At 37.9% G+C, this 20,287-nt stretch overlaps 1 long non-coding RNA gene across 4 annotated transcripts in view; it reads right to left on the bottom strand.

The window, feature by feature from the left end:
- Positions 1–2,327: 2,327 nt before the first annotated feature.
- Positions 2,328–20,287, bottom strand: part of LOC129619788 (uncharacterized) — a 287,036-nt gene continuing 269,076 nt past the window's right edge. Inside the window, exons 6-9 of one of the 4 annotated variants that reach the window (XR_008698114.1) lie at positions 14,822–14,900; positions 10,605–10,698; positions 8,301–8,420; positions 2,328–2,669 (exon numbers count right to left, since the gene is read on the bottom strand). This is a non-coding gene — a long non-coding RNA (uncharacterized LOC129619788). Of the gene's footprint in view, positions 2,670–8,300; positions 8,421–10,604; positions 10,699–13,653; positions 14,073–14,821; positions 14,901–20,287 lie in introns of those variants that run through there. The other 3 variants (XR_008698115.1, XR_008698113.1, XR_008698118.1) reach the window with 3 other exon arrangements.

Here is a 20,287-nt window from a genome sequence, read left to right as displayed (position 1 = left end):
ACTGTGAATTATTTTATATAAAACATAGCAAAAGTCAATGAAAGAAAAGCATTAGTGAGTTAATGTTATTTTTAGTACTTTGCATGAATTAACTTATTCAATCCTTACAACAGCCCTTTGATATAAATAGGTATTCTTATTGTTGTTATTATTATTATTTCTCCTTTACTTATGAGAAAACTGAGATACACAATGTTGAGTAATTGGCCCAGGGTCACAAAATAAGTAAGTGAAGTCAAATTTGAACTCAGAGCACCTAGCTCCTGAGCCTAGCTCAGTCGTGTCCGACTCTTTGCGACCACATGAATCGCAGCATGCCAGGCCTCCCTGTCCATCACCAACTCCCGGAGTTCACTGAGACTCACGTCCATCGAGTCAGTGATGCCATCCAGCCATCTCATCCTCTGTCATCCCCTTTTCCTCCTGCCTCCAATCCCTCCCAGCATCAGAGTCTTTTCCAATGAGTCAACTCTTCACTCAACCACAAATATGTGCTGAGGTATGGCAAAACCAATACAATATTGTAAAGTAATTAACCTCCAATTAAAATAAATAAATTGATATTAAAAAAATAAAAATAAAATAAAACAAAAAATTTAAAAAAAGAAAACAAAGATGGAAAACAAGTTGAAAGACCTGGAAAATGTAGGGTTTTTTCTCTATGTTTTCTAAAAATTTTTTATCTGGAAGATCAGATAGTCAAAGGTGGCAAAGAATTTGAATAAGTTTCTTCCTCTTTAGCATGGCCACCAAACAAGCACCCTCCACCTGTGTACGCACTGCAATCCATGGGGTCACAAAGAGTTGGACACAACTTAGCAACTGAACAACAGTCCTTGCACACAAGCAGACAGCATTGAATGGAGGCGGCCTTGGTGGCTCAGTGATAAAGGATCTGCCTGCAACACAGGAGATGAAGAGACATGGGTTTGGTCCCTGTGTTGAGAAGATCTCCTAGAGAAGGAAATGGCAACCCATTCCAATATTCTTGCCTGGGAAATCCCATGGACCGAGGAGACTGGTGGGCTATAGTCCATGGGGTCACAAAAGAGTCAGACATGACTGAGCCACTAAGCAACAAAAAGGCAGTGATAAAATATAGGCTATGAGCTCTATTCACTATACCCAAGAGAACATAGCTCCACATCCCACAAAATTAAGGATAAACTCACCTTCAACGTTTCTCCCTGGCGGTTATTCAGTTATAAACATCCTACCTCAAAATCTTAGGGTCTCCCTATGTTTCTGCCTTACTCTGAGATAAAAATGACACCAAGATTATAAGTCAGTCTAATTCCTCTTCCATACATATGTCATTGAATATTTGAGACATGCTCACCCTGTCACTCATTCTTTCCACCTCACTTAAAATGATCCCTACAGAGACAATTTCTATCACAATTTCACACACTCTTGTCTTTGGGGGGAACTGGTTCTGCTCCCTCATCCTTTTAGATGTGTGTTCTGAATGGCAGTTGTCAATTCCTCGCTTGACCTTACTCCATGGCCAAAGTATTTGACTAAAAGTACTATAACACTTAAAAGGTAATTGGTTGCAAGTAATTAAAACTGTTTAACAGTAGCTTAAGCAAACAAGGATTTGTTTTTCTGACCTAATAATAATGCTGGAGGTAGGAAGTTGCTCACATTAGTTTTAATGGCTAAAAAAACTTGGGTCTATGCTTTTGTAATTCTCTTGGCATTTCCCACACGCATGTTAACTCATGGTCACCAGTTGGCTCCTGCAACTCAAATTATATATGTGTTCTAAGGTCAAGAAAAAAAAAAAGGCAGGAGGAGGAAAGAGGGCCCCAGTTAATTCCAATCATTTTTATCAAGAAAGTAAATGGATTTCCAGAAACTTATGCAGCGTACTTTCCTGGAAATCTCATTGGAATGAAGTAGGTTTCAAGGATATCTTCAGTTGCAAAATACACACATGCAAACATAAAAATTGAAGAAAATATAGAATAAAATTGTAATTCTTGGCTTAAACTAATCATGATAAATTGCATGGTGCTGGACACACTACATCCCAAAACAAACTCAGGGCTCTGTTCTCAATAAGAAGTAGGCATTAGATAGGCAGGTAAGCTCCAAGCCTGTCAAAATATCCCATCACATGCCTGAGTGATTTGTCCATAGATGAGCACATGACCCAACTAGCCAACTTTGCCTTTATACAAGATTATTGAAACTCCCTGAAGAGAGCTGCTTGTAGTCACAAATCAAGCCTAATAAAGAATTTCACATGAGAGAAGGAAGCTGACACAGGAAGAACTAAAGACAAGAGACAGAAAAAGAAAATCCAAATAGTGCTCAGGTCGTTGATTCTTACAGTCATTTTTATTTATTTATTTATTTTTTAAATTTTATTTTATTTTTAAATTTTACATAATTGTATTAGTTTTGCCAAATATAAAGCCTATTTTACATCTTCACTTGGTTATAGGATCCAATCAACTTTCTATTTTGCTCAAACTAGATCAATTTAGATTTCTATCCTTTGCAACCAAAAGCTCATACCGAACCTATTGCTTAAAATATTTCCCTGCTTCCAGCTTCTTCTGACTTATCCATGCAGCACTGAGTCCTTAAAGTTGTTTTCTTCAACACAAATCCAGTGATGCCACCAAGTGATCACCAATCAGTGAGGCTTTCCCCATCACCTGTAAGATTAAGTTCAAATAATTTAGTATATTAAAATGTAAATTGGTGCATCCACTATGAAAAACAGTGTGGAGGTTCCTTAAAAAAACAAAAATAGAGTTGCCATATGATCCAACAATCCCACTCCTGGGTGTATATCTAGAGAAAATCATAATTTGAAAATATACATGCACACCAATGCTCATTACAGCACTGGTCACAGTAGCCAAACCATGGAAACAGCCTAAATATCCATGATGAATGAATGGAAAAAGAAGATGTGGTATATGTATCCAATGGGATACTACTTAGCCGTAAAAAAGAGTAAAATAATGCCATTTACAGCAATATGGACGAACCTAGAGATTATCATACTAAGTGAAGTCAGACAGAAAACGACAAATGCCATAGAATAACATATATATATGGAATCTAAAACATGATGCAAATGAACTTATTTACAAACAGAAATAGACTCACAGGCACAGAAAATAAATTTATAGTTAACAAAGGGAAGAGAGGATGGAAAGGGGATAAATTAGGAGTTGGGATTAACAGATACAACTTCTATATATAAAATAAACAGTAAGGTCCTATTGTCTAGCACAGGACACTATACCCAATATCCTATAATAAATCATACCAGAAAGGAATATGAAAAAGAATATATAAATGACTGAAAAAAAGCCATTCATAACTTGGCTTATACACAAATCCAAGCTTTGGTCATATAAAACTTTTAATACTCCTAAACCATGCCATGCATTTCCATGCCATGATCTCCTTAATGCAGGATGCTCTTCCCCATGTTGTCCAACTAGATAACTCCAATTCCTCAGAATCCAGCTCAGCACAACCTGTGGAGCTTCCCCTGACCCATACAGGTACACTCACACCTAAACATATATATGCACACCACAAGTAAAATGTCTCACCCATGTCACTTTCTCAGCTCCAACTGTCCCTTTTACATACCTTTATCACAACATGGATCAAATCATAGTATCAAATCCTAGCTCAGTATGAGTTCCACAAAGTCAGGGACTGGGAAAATTTAGTGAATGTTTGTTTAATTGATATAAGGTGAAATTTTTGCACAAGTGGAGGAAATCATCTGAATTTTTCAGCTGTTTGTCTTATTTTCAACTTAATTCCTTACTGCTTTTTCTCTTGATTTCCTATTGTAGTCAGTTCCCATCTTATAATAATGTTACTGACATTTTATAATTTAAAAATATATCTATGCATAATGTATCTATGTGTAATAAACCTGGCATTGTGTTTTAGCTCAGCTTGGCAGGTATAAAATATTTTGATATTTTGTTTCTATAATTGGAAGCTATCCTCCCATATTTATGTATACTTTAATAATCAATTCTATATTTCTACAAAATGTTTCAATAATACATTGAACAAGACAAAAGTTAGAGTTGTGTGGGACCCTCAATAAGATCCTTATATAAAGCCAATATTGATCCACTGACCAACAGCCTTTAGACTTAGTTCTCTTTCCTAATGATTAAAAAAAAATTTTTTTTAATTGAGGTATAACTGATGAGTCTAGCTCTTTATCTCACTGTGAGTTCATCGTCTAAGTAGAGCTTCATCCAAGCCACAGTTATTAACCTTGCTCTCAAGCATTCAGTAATTTTGGAATGAGATTGAAAATACATAAGTAATTACGCCAGTTTAAGAGATGAAGAAATTCAGCTTCAGAACAGCCACATACTTGTGAAAGTTCATGGAACAGATAAGTGGGAGTCAGGTCAGTTTTCTGACTCCAAATCCAATGATTGTTTCATTGCAAAACAATCTCAACTGAGACTCTTTCAAATGTCCTACTAAAATGAAACACTGTACCTATAATATTTTTCTTATCTACCACTCAACAAAGCTGATTTAAATAGGAAATGGTGTTTCTTTGGTACGATTTGTTTTCAGTGAATCTGCGGAATTTCTGAGCTAGCATGGCTTCTTTTTCTAGATGTTTCCCAACCATCTGTTAATAATCTAATTTAATTCTAAATGTGTCTTCTGGTTATCCAAGATGCCTCTAGTCAGTGTTTGCTCAACTCCTTATAATCCCAGAAACTTTTGTAAACTTTTTTGCTCAAGAGCTATATAATCCAAGGAGGCTCAACATTACTACAGAAATATCAGCAAGTGAGCTTAACACCAACCATAACTCACTTTTTAAAATCTAGGAATAGTCCCTCCTAAGTTATTGACATGAACAGTTTTAGCATTCCTACATCAAAAGAGGCTTACAGACAAAATCTATTTGGAATAGAAGTACTACCGTTCTTGTCTTGAATTTGCATGCACAGCCAGCTCTGTTTGTTTTGATTCAGAGTCTTATGTATTTGGTATATTTGGAGGGCTTATGGAGATTGGGGTAGGACCAGTCCTTTGCCACTGGATCCTGGCCAGTTCCTTCATATGCCCAAATTCCTCTCTCATCTAAGTGAGATGCTTGCTCTGTAGTCAACAAGACCAACAACTGAACAGAAGCCTGCTAATTGTCCAGACCACTCATGCCTGGCTGCCAGTTGGCATTTCCCCATGGCACAGTAGCACAGTGCTCAGTGAGCAAAGTCACTGTAGACCAACCCGAGACACTTCTATCCCCAAGCGGAGCACAGCAGAGGGACTCGAAGACTTTGCCAACCAGAAGTCTGAAGACTTAATTTCTCCAGGGAGAAGCAGCCTGCAAGGCAAGCCAATAAAATCACAAACCAAGAAATCCAGACTATAAAATAGTTCTTTGTAAAATTCACACTCTGATGGAGGTAAACGACTATCCTTAAATCTTCTCATTTTGATTGCAGTCGCGCAAAGAGGAGGAGGAGGAGGAGGAAACGGAGGGGAAGAAGTGGAAGAAGAGGAGAAAGAAGCTTTACAAGGCAGACTGAGAAACTTAAGTTTCCAATTGAGAAATTCCTTGGAAAACAAGTGGTATGTCCAACCCTTGTACATATTATACCTGTTGTCTGAGTTTGCCTATATGTCTATATGCCACGTAATTGATTGTGCATTTCATAGACACACACACCCACACACAATTTTGGTTTAGCAAGGAAAACAACACAAATCCAGGAACTCTGTTTCTCAGCTGTCAGAGAAGTGGGGCAAAAAACAATTACTGCTCAGACTAGACCAGCGTTCTATGTTTATAAGCTAAAGGGCATTTCCTTCATCTGATACTGTCATGGCCAACTCTGGGGACAATACGTCCCTAGTATGGCTCTGTATGCCCATTCCTAATGAGATCAATTCCAATTGTTTTTTGTAAATTTTGGATTTTTTTCCTCTTAAAAAGGAATATAGACACAAACGATGACTCTAATATGTGACAGTAAAGAACTAGGAAGGAGGAAAACTCAATTTCATGGTTTTGTCTGGTTCTGATGAAGTTAAGATGAAGTGGGGAGACTATGGTTTCATCTTTTCTATGCAAGTCTTTGGCACTTTAAATGTCTCTTGGAAGCCAGTTTCCTTCTGCCTTAAAAACAGTCTCTCAAACACCAATGTAGAAGTGCCCCTCAAATTTTTTTTTCATAACCTATGAGTAATCCTAAATATGACTTTTAGAACCCAATTTTAAAACTCAATAAAAATAATCAGCCATTTTCGAACTTTTTCAGGACTTAGAAATGATGTTAGTTAGTTAAATTGATTGGTCCCATAAAAGTAACAGTGTATCAATCAATATTTATGTGTTTCTAACAGGTTTATGGAGAAGGCAATGGCACCCCACTCCAGTACTCTTGCCTGGAAAATCCCATGGATGGAGGAGCCTGGTAGGCTGCAGTTCATGGGGTCGTGAAGAGTCGGACACCACTAAGGGACTTCACTTTGACTTTTCACTTTCATGCACTGGAGAAGAAAATGGCAACCCGCTCCAGTGTTCTTGCCTGGAGAATCCCAGAGACGGGGGAGCCTGGTGGGCTGCCGTCTATGGGGTCACACAGAGTCAGACACGACTGAAGCGATTTAGCAGCAGCAGCAGCAGCAACAACAACAGGTTTATAAGTTAATTATTTTAACTTTTTATTAGTTTTTCTTCAAATTCCGAAGTTGATATAGTAAAAGATTATTGAACTCAGAGACATATATGTTAGGTTAAAATTTCCTGGATAGTTGCCAACAAGAATGTTATTTGCCTGTATTGAAGTGAAACTATATCCCTAATGTTAAGTCCTGACTTCTTTCAGAGGCAGGGAGAGGGGGGGTTTCCTTAATGTGGAAACTAAAGGATTAGCATCAGGAGCTTAGAGAAGACTTTCAATTCTCAAGATATCTTTTTTTGTGTACCCTTTAGGTTTGCCCACAGAGTTAAACACTTGGAAAAACATTTTTGCAAAGAAAAATGTGACATGATTGTTCATGGGAAATCTTAACTCCATCCAGGAAAAGATAAATGGTACTCAAGAACTACTCTTTAAGAGTGAGGTGTTTATTGAAATAAGGGAGGCTAATTGTCAAAAATGATGAGAAACAAATGTGAAAAGCCCCATGTTTGGAACTCTGGCTACATGGAGCGTTTAAACAAGCATATGCTGTATTTCAAAAGAAGAGGCATAGTTTCAGACATTGCCATTTTTTGGAAAAAATGTCCAGCATAAGAATGAAAAAAGATTTAAAAACATGGCTGCCAAAGAACAAGAAACAAGGAACATGGCTGCCAAAGTTATCTTCTCTGAAACACTGGAGCTCCATTTTGATATCAGTTTGGCTTTTTTATAATATTCAGTGACATCACAGACCAGCCTTGCTGGAGACGTGCTAAAGGGGCTGATATGTGAAAACTGCTAGAGATAGAATTCTCTATGGATATGAGCTGTTTAGCTCTGCTTATCCACGTTCTTATCTTTCCAAGAATCTATTAATTTCCAGAGCACCCTAAAGTAGAGTTTCGTAAACCTGGCACTATTGACATTTTGGAAGGTTAATTCTTTGTTGAGAAAAGGACTATCTTGTACACTGTGGGATTTTAGCAGCAATTGCGGCCTCTGTATCCATGCCAATAGCAGCTCCCACCCAGTTGTGAGGACCAAAAATGTCTCCAGGCATTTCCATATATTCATGGGTAAGGGGATGGGGATTCGAAATAATTGCCCCTGGCTAAGATCCACTGTTTTGGAGGATAAAACATTAATTTAGGGTTCTCAGAGAAATTGTGCATTATATATTTGCAAATGTATTCAACAAGGGTGCAAACTCCATTAGTCCAGGAAAATATAAACCTGGCCCCCACTAAAAGAGGCAGTAAGTTCATGATTCTCCAGTTCCCTTCAGGTGTTTAGAGCTATATGTGGTACTTCCACAGATTTTGGTCCTGACTCCATCATTTGTTGCTGGTTTGACCAAGGGCTTGTTATCTGACCTCTCTAAGCCTCAGTTTTTCTCATCACAAAATGGGGACAATACCTGTCTGAGAGTTTGTTATAATGATCAAAGAAAACCACCTATCTTAGTATTCATGCTTGGAAATTCCTTCATAAATCATCATTTGTTATTATATGGCACAATTCATATTCAGCTTCAATGAGGTAGATATGTAATCCCCTTCTTATAAAACCACAAATTCAATCAGGACTGACAGATCTCATTAATGGGAACAAGTTTAATAATCATACAGTAGGACTTACAAATAATTAGAGCTCTCTCCAGCTTTCATTTTGACTTGCCTTTAGTTTCCTTCATGTTGGATGCACATGAGTCACTTGTTTCTGAGCCATCAGCCCAGTTTTTGTTTTTAGTGGGAGTGCCTGGGAAAACAGTCAACATCAACTTAACTGCAGTTTGACAAACCACAGGCGTGTTTCAGTAAACATGTAGCATGCTGAGCTGTGTGCCCTTAGGAATCGGTGAATGCTGACCAAGAACATCCTCTGTGGGGGCCCACCCTGTCGCCATAACACAGTCCAAACAATCCCCTGAAATCATGGAGGGATTCGGATTGTTCAAAGCTTCACGTTAACCAGAAAATCCACCAGCCACATAAGAGAATGAGAAGGGCTCTCACAGTGGGCAAGAGCGGACAATGCTTCAAGCGACAAGAAGAAACAGGCCCATCTGGGTGTCTCCCACTCATTTCTGCTAAAGTTTCCCCAAAGACCATGCTGCTCAGGATTGTGAAAGGGGACCAATGACTTCTTTGAGAAACAAAATATTTTTTACAAAAGCTTCCCGGAGGGATTAGGATGTTTACAACACTTGGAGAACAGCCAAGTGGGAGTAAATTCCAGCACAGCATGGAGAAGTGATCAAGTTTACAACCTGTGGGCTGGATCAAGGGCGAGTGTGCCAAATATCTCCCCCAGAGTGGCATTAGCCGGAGAGATCCAACTTCGGGGGGATTTTATAAGGAGGGGAAGATGACTGCTCATTGACAATCATGTTCATTTGGAAGAATCTCAGCTTCCCACAGCTGTGCGAGCTCAGGAAGGCCTCAGCTGAGGAAAAGATGGAGTCTTCAGCTTGGAGCACCAGTGAAGCCAAAGAGGTGGCAGTTGCCCCTCTTCCCTGCTAGGCTCATCTTCAGCAGCGAGGTGCCTACTCATTCGTACTGGCAAGACCCTGCCAGGACCAAGACACAGAAGGACAACTCACGTTAGCATGGGACAACGACAAATGTATCCATTAAATGAGGAAGAGTTGAATCAGCCAAAGAAGACCCTCAGTCAAAGGGGAACGTGCAAGCACAAACTCTGACATCATCGCAGTGGGAATGTGGGCTGAGCATTTCTCCGAAGAAGGGGATAGCTGTTCCTGTTCTGAGCTTGCAAAGCTAGAGATGGCTACTCAGAGATTCAGTCACTTCCCACAGATAACCTTGATGTGGAGCAGTGTCAATGCTTTAAATCAAGCCCACTGGCTGCTTTTGTAAATACTGTTTCATTGGATACAGGCAGACCTATTCATTTATGTGTAATCCGTGGCTGTTTTTCCCCCTGCGATGGCAGAGTTAAATAGTTGTTGTAAAGACTGTAGGAGCCTGCAAAGCCTTTATCTACTATCTGGCTCTTTGTAGAAAAAATAGGCTGACTCCTGCTTTAAATAATTTTCTCAGGGAATATCTAGAGTTAAAATATGGTTGAAGTAAAACCAAAATGGTTACAGGTTTGACAAACCTTTCCCCTTTCTATATTTCTATGTATTTATTCCTGTACTTACTGTGAGACACTTCACTGTTTATACCTCCTCTTTTTAAAGGCTAAAGCATATGAGGCAATGTATTTATATTTTAAACTTGCCATGTAGAATTGATCATTTATAAACAAATAACTAGGCTCCCATTATGCTGATTGTTCAAGAATCACATATATTACATTTATGATTCCCAACTTCAACTGTTTTTTAAATAACCAACTAATTTCAGATTACAAACAGATAAGAAAGATCCTTTCATATATTTAAATCTCTTGCGAAGTCTCTAAAGTCTGAACAAGATTTGACAAAAGTAAATGCCTACACTCTTGCTAATTTAATTATTACTAGTTAAAATAATTGTATTTTCCCCAGGCTTGCCTTAGATGCCCCTGGGACTTGTCTATAACTCAAGATTTCAAAAAAGGCTTATGCTAAAGGCTCTATGAGGGATTTCCTCCTAGTCTTCATGTTCTCTCCATAATTGCTAAAATTGCCTCATAATCGAACTGGATTGTTATTAATAGTTCATGAGAAGGCTCTTGTGGGTTTCCTAATGAGCAACATAGTCCATGCCGTATTTCCTCTGATGTTTCCTCATAGTCTTTGAGTTAATGACAAAATGATGGGAAGTAAAAAATAAAACAGGAAGAACATTCTACAGTTTTTTGTCTCGAGGAGTTTTCTTGATGCTACAGTTCACATTGCTAATGATTTTTAAACAACGGTAAAATTTAACTTAAAAAAAAAAAAAGGATTTATTTTATTTCAAAACAGTCAAGCAACCAAACAAAACCACTTACTTTGGGTCTGCTATATTCAAGCAAAGCACTACTTTGGGCACTGGTCGTGGCTCTAAGAATCTGAGATAATATCACTCTTCAAAATACTGCCAATCTAGGGGAAGATAATCAGACACATCTCAGTTCACACTTTGAAAACCAAGTTTTTGTGGAGGAAAAGCAAAATGCAACGGGAACATGGTATAAAGAACAATTAATTCCAAAGGAGAAGAGGGCAAGGTGCCTAGAAAATGCTTCATAGAGAACATGCATTGCCATTCAGTCTTACAACTCCTCATGGGTGTGAAAGGGTGGGATGGAGGGCTCAGGTCCACTGCAGTTTGTGGAGAGAAAATGTTATGAACAAAGGCAAAGAGGTGTGCGAGTCTGTTTTGACCACTTACTATACTGCCTTGATATTATTTATTCATGGGTCTGCTTTTCCCCACCAGACTTGAAGTTCTTAGGAAGGAGCTATATCTTCATCACTGTACCACCAGAGTTTCACATCATAGTGTGTCTTGAGTTCAGCAATGAATCAATCATGTGATGCAATTCACGACTCAACTTTTTTCAGTTGCAAGTCAAAATTTCCAAATTCAAGCTTTTAAAAAACTATAAATTTTAATCCCAGCCTAAATCTTACTGGTTTACCAGGTAAACCTCTTAGATCCTCAGTTTCCTAAGCTGCAGTTGGAAATTGGGGGATGGTCAAGGGCATGGCAGGGGAAAAGTAACAATATATCACAGGGATTGGGATGAAATGAGATAATACATATCAAGCACCTACCTAACTTCATGCTGGACCCAGGAGATAATTAAATTGGCTTCATTTCTTTTCTTTTAAAATAAAAAAAAATAATAATAATTATAGTGCTTTCCACATGCTCTACACTAGTATAGACATTTCTAAAACTATGTTCCAAGGACTCACTTCCCCTGTGAGTTCTTCTAGAAGTGTTTCATAGTTGAATGCATTTAGGGAATTCTCTCTAAAATTTTCCCCTCCTGGAGAGTTACAGGGCACATCAGCAAGGCTAGAAAATGTCCAACAATAAACAAGTCTGTTTAGCTTTATTTATCCCAATGCTCCTCAAACTTATTTGACCACAGACTTTCTCCATGATACTACCACCCACCAAGACAGAGTTGATGAACTCAGATCTAAAGAGGACATTCTGGGCTCATCACTTTCACTCTACCACCCACCCTGTAAATATTCTTGTCCTTATTCACATCTGATTATATAAGTAATGATAGCACGATGGTTGTTTTTTGTTGTGGCTGTTGTTTTGTTTTCTGGTTCTGAATAGCTGTTTTACTAAGTTATGTGTCCTGCTCTAAGTGCAGATTAAATATTCCACCTTCCATTAATATTGAGCACTTTTTTAAATTAAAGCAAAATAATCAAGAGCCATGTTATTTAAGGTTTAACTTTTAGTTTTGTCTTAAATTTGTACTGTTTGGGCTTATATTTTTATTTTTAACACAGAGATTGTTCCAGAAACATCTCCTTAATGGCTCATACCACCTATGGCTACCTGAGCTCCTCATTGCTGCTGCCAAGACTGAAAAGGACCAAACACTGCTATCATTTGTCACTCAACACTAGCTAATGTGTCCATGTGGGATTCAGCCTTCTTTCAACACAGTTTCACTTTTTACTTATTTTACTCTCACTATTATCCATGAATCCCAGCCTGAGGGCATTTTCATATTGCAAAGAATATCATATGTAATAATGATGCCTCTTCTCTCACATTGTGAAACCAGTAAAATAGAAGTAACTCTTTCATAAGTTCAGAAATCTAGTTCAAAAAAAAATACCAAAAAGTTTTTATAGAAAGTATTAAGAAGCACTAGTAGATTAACATAAATATACAATTTTTTTAATTAATGTTTACCTTTCCATTCTCCATATTAACATCCCACACCAGATTCTAAGTACCCTGGGAGCTGAAATAATTTCCAACTTATCTTTTTACCTCCAGGGCTTAGTGTAGTGTTTTGGATATAGTACATTCTCAAATATTATTTATTGAACTGAGCTGAATTAATCTTTTTAAAGAATTAATTTTTTTAAAGATTTAAGTTTTTTAAATTTCTTTTTAAAGAATTAAGAATTCAGTGGAAGTTGTTTCCAGGGACACCTGGGTCTCTGAAGAGTAATGAACTCTAATTTCATTTTTGTTGTTCAGTCGCTAAGTCATGTCCAATTCTTGGCGACCCCATGAACGGAGGCATGCCAGGCTTTCCTGTCCTTCACTATCTCCCAGAGTTTGCTCAAACTCATGTCCACTGAGCCAGTGATCCCATCCAATCATCTCATCCTCTGTTGCTCCCTTCTCCTCCTGCCTTCAGTCTTTCCCAGCCTTAGGGTCTAATTTCATACCGACTTGCTAAGTCTTCACATGAGTATGATCTGAATAAATCAGTAGGGGAAAAAATATGGCCCAAATGTCCTGAAACTCAAACCATTCTTGATACTTAAAGACTCAAGGAAAAAGAAAATGTACATGACTTTTGCTTTAGAAATTCTTTTAGTTTGATAAATAATATCTCAATTATCCAGAATTAATAACTGGGTATTATCTTGCTTTTCACAACTTTCAGGAGAAAAGGGTAAAAAGGAGAGAAGGGAAAGGAAAAGAGAGGGTGAGATAGATCAAAAGACAAGAAGGAAGGGAGGGAGAAAAGGTGGGAAGAAGGATGGATGGAAGGAAGGGAGAGAGGGAGGGTGGGAGGAGGGAAGATGCTGTTATCAAGCTTTGCTGTTTATTTCAAAAATAACTTTGACAGTTTGTTCAACAGTGAGTCTAAATTAAATTGAATTCCTCTATATCAATTTTCTCAACCTTGAGTATTGTACAATCAAAAGGGAAATTTTTGATCATTAACTTATCTTTACCATCAATCCATTATTGGTAAAATGCAACAGTAAACCCCAAAATATAATAATGTAAAAAAATAAATTTTCACTGAATTTTAAAAATATTTTTCTTATATTTTCTTCTGCATTTACTAATATTGAACATTTACAAGCTGCCTCAAGAAGATCAAACCAGTCAATCCTAATAGTAATCAATCCTGAATACTCATTGGAAGGAATGATGATGAAGCTGAAGCTCCAACACTTTGGCTACCTGATGCGAAAAGCCGACTCATTGGAAAAGACCCTGATGCTGGAAAGGTTGAAGGCAAAAGGAGAATAAGGCAACAGAGAATGAGATGTTTGGATGGCATCACCGATTCAATGGACATGAACTTGGGAAAACTCCGGGAGATGGTGAGGGACAGTCAAACACAACTTAGCAACTGAACAACAACAAGAAGTACCTGAACATACAAAGACAAGACAGATCCACACCTGACTTTCACTCCTGGCCTGAATATGGTGAGTATTCTGACTGCATCCACTCAGGCTCTATTCATTTGCGTGTGTCCACTCCTCTATGTGAAAAGGGAAGGTCCCAAACTGCCACCACTTCTCTGTAACCAATTATGGTAAAATCATGTTTGATGTAGCACTCCACATAGCAAAAAACATCAAGTTCATTTATGTAGTAAGTTCACTCTTGTTAGTGTCTTCATGACTCCAATTTTATAATATCAAATAAACAACCATGATTTGTTAAAAACTTAGTCAATAAAAAAGTTTTTCTATTGTAATTCATTATTGTAAAAGAAAAGTTCTGACGTTACAACTGGCAAAAAGCATCTCAATGGCTATCTGGGGACAATTCCTGTTTTGCCACGAGACTGGTCACAGGATATGAAGAGTTAGATACTGACTACTTAGGTGAACTTTCAATGTTGAAACAGTTGTAACACAAATAGAAACCCTGAGTCCATACAGCAATCTTTAGGTGATCTGGCATACACTGAATATGCATTTTTAATTTAGGGAAATGAAAACAGAAAATCATAAAAAAAAAAGTTCTCATAGAACTTACACACACTGAAAAACACATCAGAACATTCCAATTTGAAAAAAACTGCTGCAATAGATTTACCATCTTGAACATTAAACTTATTTTTAAAATAATGATCTTTAGATACTTTTAGACATTTCAATGATCAAAGAAACTCTTGACTACACAGACTTTATTTTCTAAAGTAGGAAAATGCTTTGGCTTGTTTGAAAGTCTTTTTAAAACAATTTTTTAAATTGAAGGTGGAGTTTTTCCTTTAAACATTGTTTAATTTGAAATTTTATTTTATCAATATGGTCCACTTACCTTTTTCTTTTTTCTACTGGAGTTTAGTTGTCAAGACTTGTAATGCAGCTTTTGAGTAGTAAAATCATCCATCCAAGACCTGAGAACAAGAAAGCTCATGAAAGATGGCTTGCAACATTTTTTTCAGTTTTTTTATGCTTCTTTTAACATAGTTTTTAAAAATCACTTTGTAACTAATAGGAAATATCTAGTTCTTTTTTAGTGACTCAAAACTTTCCTTTAAAAGCCATATTGGCTTCTTTCTATTGCTGACTATTTCTTTTTTCCAAATTTGATTTTTTAGTTGGAGGTATAATCATTCTTTCAGGAAAACTATTACTTTATCTGAACATGTCATCATTCAAAATGGCTATGTCTACAAAAAAATTGAAAGCAGAGCAAAATATCAATGTTCAGTAAACGAACTATGAAAATATTCAGAATCTGGTTTTTCTTTGCAGAAAAAAGCAAGTTTGCTTTCCAGAACACCACCCAGATAGCATCAAAACACATTAACTAACCATATGGACCTATTTCCAAGAACCAATTTCAGTGTCACTGGGTTTTCTGATTTTGGACAAGATAATGTCATTTCTTTTGACATGATTTGCTAAAATTCAAATTTAATGCAACCTGAACGATCATCATTATCCATAAATACTGGAGTTATCTTGTATTATGAGATCTAGCATAATTTCTGTTTTTCTCTGATGTAACCAACCTCCCATTCTGGGATGTTAATTTATATGAAAGGGTAGCTTTAGAAGTAAATATGAAAGTACTCTTAAGGCATGGAAAATTTGCTCATCTTAAAGAGTTTTTTGGTTTGGTGATGCTTGCTTAATTTGCTTTCTTCTTATTCTCAGAGTTAACCCAAATCATCAGTTTCTAATGCCTTAATTGCAATCATGTCCAAAAAGTTAATGCATGAAAAACCAACAAAGCAACTTCAAGAAAATCATTAGAGCACTAGACTGGCTATTAATGATGATGATGATAATAATGGTATTTTATACCTCTACAGTGTCTTTCATCTAAGTATCTCAGAGAACTTTACTAATAAATACTTTGATTTTACCCAAACAAATCTGCTTTTCCAATTATATGCACTTCTGTAAAACTGCTTCAAATATTAGCATTAATCATAAACCCAGAATCCCTCAATTTTAGCATTTCAACCATTTATACACTTAGCTTATTTAAAGAATGAAAGTGAAAGTCATTCAGCCATGTCCAACTCTTTGCAACCCCATGGACTATACAGTCCATGGAATTCTCCAGGCCAGAATACTGGAGTGGGTAGCTGTTTCCTTCTCCAGGGGATCTTCCCAACCCAGAAATTGGACCCAGGTCTCCCACATTGCAGGCAGATTCTTTACCAACTAAGCCATCAGGGAAGCCCAAGAATACTGGAGTGGGTACGGGACTTCTGTAGGGGACTTCCAGACCCAGGAATCAAACCAGGGTCTCCTGCATTGCAGGTAGATTCTTTACCAGCTGAGATACCAGGGAAGCCTATTTAAAGAATATTTGTGCAATTTTTGATGTTCTAGAAACAGCTTGCTTCCTAGGAATTGATTACTAGTGTTATCAAAGTTAAATATCTATTATAGTAAGAGGTAGAAGAATAAATATAGATCTATGTATCTCTTTTCTAGATCAGGAATTGAAATTCTAATGACCTGGAAAAACAAATCTTTGTGAAATTGTTCTGATCTCAATAAAACTTTGGCTTTTTTTGTCATTCTTTCAACTTGAATAGCAAAACTCTTTGTATGTTTTTTAAAACTACGCGCACACCCACACACCTTGGGCTTAATAGTGGTCTGACATATTGTAAGGCACCCTGAATGTGAGAGGACTCTAGGAGTGATCTTTCTTCCTCTGTGCTGTGCAGTCGTCCCCTCCCAGGTGGTACTAAGGAAGGGGTATACCTTAGAGAAAAGGGCAGCCTTGACCAGGGGGTACATTATAATCTGTTGTGAAGGGCATCAAGTAGCTGATGGTCTCCTGTTAGAACCTATAATCAGGCTCCCCAGACTCATCTAGAAATAATTCAAAACACTTGACTTGGTTATTAGTCAGTGTTTCATAAAAAAACACCACAAACTCTCCTGCGTGTGTATGCTCAGTTGTGTCCAACTCGGCAACTCCATGGACTGTAGCCCGCCAGGCTCTCTGTCCAATCTTTCTGGTAAGAACACTGGAGTGGGTTGCCATTTCCTACTACAGGGAATCCCCAGGGATCAAACCCGCATCTCTTTTGTCTCCTGCGTTGGGAGGTGGGCTTTTCATCAAGTGCGCCACCTGGGAAGCCCACTAGCAAGCAGGATTGCTGTTAACAGTTAAGGAAGTTCTTAGAACAATGCCAGGCCCCTCATGATTGCTTATGACCCAGGGAAACAATCCCATTGAAAATTAAATGAAAACAAAACAAAATAGAAAACAGAGTGATATATAAAGGAAGTTCAATTTCTGCCTTATGGCCAGATCTCTTACCCTGGTATCCATGGATTACCACCTCTCTAAAAAGATTTCAGATGATCTGTAGACAAAAATGGGGTTGAATATATACATGGTAGGGGTTGGCCAGGTGGTGCTAGTGGTAAAGAACCTGCCTGCCGATGCAGGAGATGCAAGAAATGCTGGTTCAGTCCCTAAGTTGGGAAGATCCCCTGGAGGAGGGCATGGCAACCCACCCCAGTATTTTTGCCTGGTGAACCCCATGGACAGAGGATACCCTCAGGCTACAGTCTACAGGGTTGCACAGAGTCAGACACAACTGAAGCAACTTAGCATGCACACATATACATGGAATTTTTCTAGGATCCATTCCTCTTATCAGAGACTCCAAAAAGTCCCTGACCCAGGAAAGTTCAGAAACCATTGCCTCATAGCCATAGAATTGTTGTCAATAACAGTAACAAGACAGGAAGATTCTCTCCTTCCTTCCCTAATTATTATATCCTCACAAAAGTGCCCCCCTCCACCATTTTTTTTTTTTTTTTACAAATTACAATATTTGATCATTTACTATTTGGTGCTAACAATTTCCTGATGATCTTAATTGCAAAGGTAAGTGTACAGCTCACTACCAGGGACTACCATTCCCTGGTCACACTAGCCTAGTTGACATTTTCTCCTATTTCTTATTTTCTTCCTCTCCATCCTTCATATCTGTAAATCCCCATCCACTAACTTCTGGATAAACAGACGTTAGAATGCTGATATGTAGATTTGTGTGCCAAGATGGAGTTGCAGAGTATCTGTGATTCCTGGTCATGAGAGTTTGTTAAGTAGCTCCAAGCTTAAAAGTATTTACTGTAAGTTAGGGTATAATCCATTTCCATTTTATAGATCAGAATAGGGTTCTGAGTGGTCAAATGACTTGCCTAAATTTATCCAATTATTATAGGAAAGAGCCACAACTCAATCCTAGGAGACACAACTCATAATTCTATATCCCACCAAGAACATCTTTCCCAAAGAAACACAGCCTAGCCTTCCTTTCCTACAACACTCCATTAAAAAAGGTTCCAAAATCAAATATCAGTACATTTCAGCTAATATGACTCTGTACTGGGAGACATTAGAGGATCTTTTTAAAAAATTAAATAACCGTTCAAGATTTTTATCCCAGGTGTGACCAGAAGATCTTCCATGGAACAAAAGTACTGAAATGATGCTACATTAAGTCATATCTTTGAAAGTAATTCCTCAGGATGGAGAGTTGAGAAAAGGAATTTTTTTTTCCTTCTATTTTCCCTAACAACCTTCCCAAAACTTATATTCTGAATAAAATATGTATCAAAAGAAGGTTTTTTTTCCCTTCTTCTTGCTTACCTGCTTCTTATTACCTGCTTCAGTAAATCAAAGTTTTTAATCAACACTGCTCCTTGTCTAAAACACTTTTCTTAGTTTCAGTCTCTTCCATCTCTTACTGGTCTTTCTGGGGTTGTTTTTCTACTACAATCAAGCTGGCTGTACTTTTGCCAGATCAATCTTTCTAAAACACACACTAGGTGACATTAGCCTCCTGACCTACTACAGAATACTACTGAAGAAACTTCCCTGGTGGACCAGCAGCTAAGACTCTATGCTCCCAACACAGGGAGTCTGGGTTCAATCCCTAATCAGGGAACTAGATTCCCCATGCAGCAACTAAAGATCAATGATCCTCAAGCTGCAACTAAGACCCAGCACAGCCAAATAAATAAATATTAAAAAAAAATAAAAAGAATACTGCTGCTGCTAAGTCACTTCAGTCGTGTCCGACTCTGTGAGACCCCATAGATGGCAGCCCATCAGGCTCCACCATCCCTGGAATTCTCCAGGCAAGAACACTGTAGGGGGTTGCCATTTCCTTCTCCAATGCATGAAAGTGAAAAGTCAAAGTGAAGTCGCTTAGTCGTTCCCGTCTCTTAGCAACCCCATGGACTGGAGCCTACCAGGCTCCTCTGTCCATGGGATTTTCCAGGCAAGAGTACTGGAGTGGGGTGCCATTGCCTTCTCCGAAAAAGAATACTACTGAAGGTTATTATCATCTGGACTCAACTGTTTAATTTCTGTCTCTATATTATTCCACACCCAGGATACAAATATGTGATACATTTATCCTCACATCCCACCCAACCTCATGTATTCATTCAACAAATAGTTGTTGAATATCTACCATGTTTCATGTACTTTGCTAAGCCCTAGGAATATCCCAGGCATGTGGCCCCTGACCTCATAGATCTCATGGCTAAGCAGAGAAGAGAGACAATAAACATGATAAATGAACTATTATAAGTATTCTTAAGGAAACAAAGTTGTTGCTGAAATACAGAAAATTTCAGGATGGAGCTCCTGGAGGAGAGGAAGAAATCTAGTTAAATAGGCTGGTTGGGGAAGACATAGCTGAAGATGTGACCTTTAAATAAGAGGAAGTCATCTTTGCAAAGGAGCATTCCAGATTGAGGGACCAATAGGTATGAAGACCCTGAGGTGGGATAGAGCTTGCAAAAACAGAAAGAGGCTTCTTTGACTGAAGAATGAGAGACCAGCATGTTGGCCTCCAATGAGACAGAGTCCGCATCATGCAGGTCTTTAGAACTATGGAAATAATTTGGGTTTTTACCCAATGTAATGGGAAACCCAATAAAGAATTTTAAGCAAAGAAGTGCCACACACTATGATCAATATTTTAAAAAATACATCAAGGAGACATCCATAACCAAAGTAAGCCTCTGTCTTCACAGGGGAATTATTATAGTAATTATACTGAAAAGCAAAAGTATTGAGATTTAGAAAAAAATAGTTAAAACATGTTGTATAAATATGTGCTTATATGAGATTTTCTGCGAACATAAGACTGGAAACTTTTAGAAGGTGCATCTTAGGACTGGAACAATCTAGAGTCTATCTAGCTTGGGTCTATGGTCTGACATGTTGCGTATGAAGACAAGGTGAGAGGAAGAGCGTTCAGTCATGACTTCAACTCTTTTG

Source organism: Bubalus kerabau, chromosome 9 (genome assembly GCF_029407905.1).
Source record: "Bubalus kerabau isolate K-KA32 ecotype Philippines breed swamp buffalo chromosome 9, PCC_UOA_SB_1v2, whole genome shotgun sequence".
Classification (NCBI taxonomy): Eukaryota; Metazoa; Chordata; class Mammalia; order Artiodactyla; family Bovidae; genus Bubalus; species Bubalus kerabau.
This window is presented reverse-complemented; position numbering and strand designations above follow the sequence as displayed.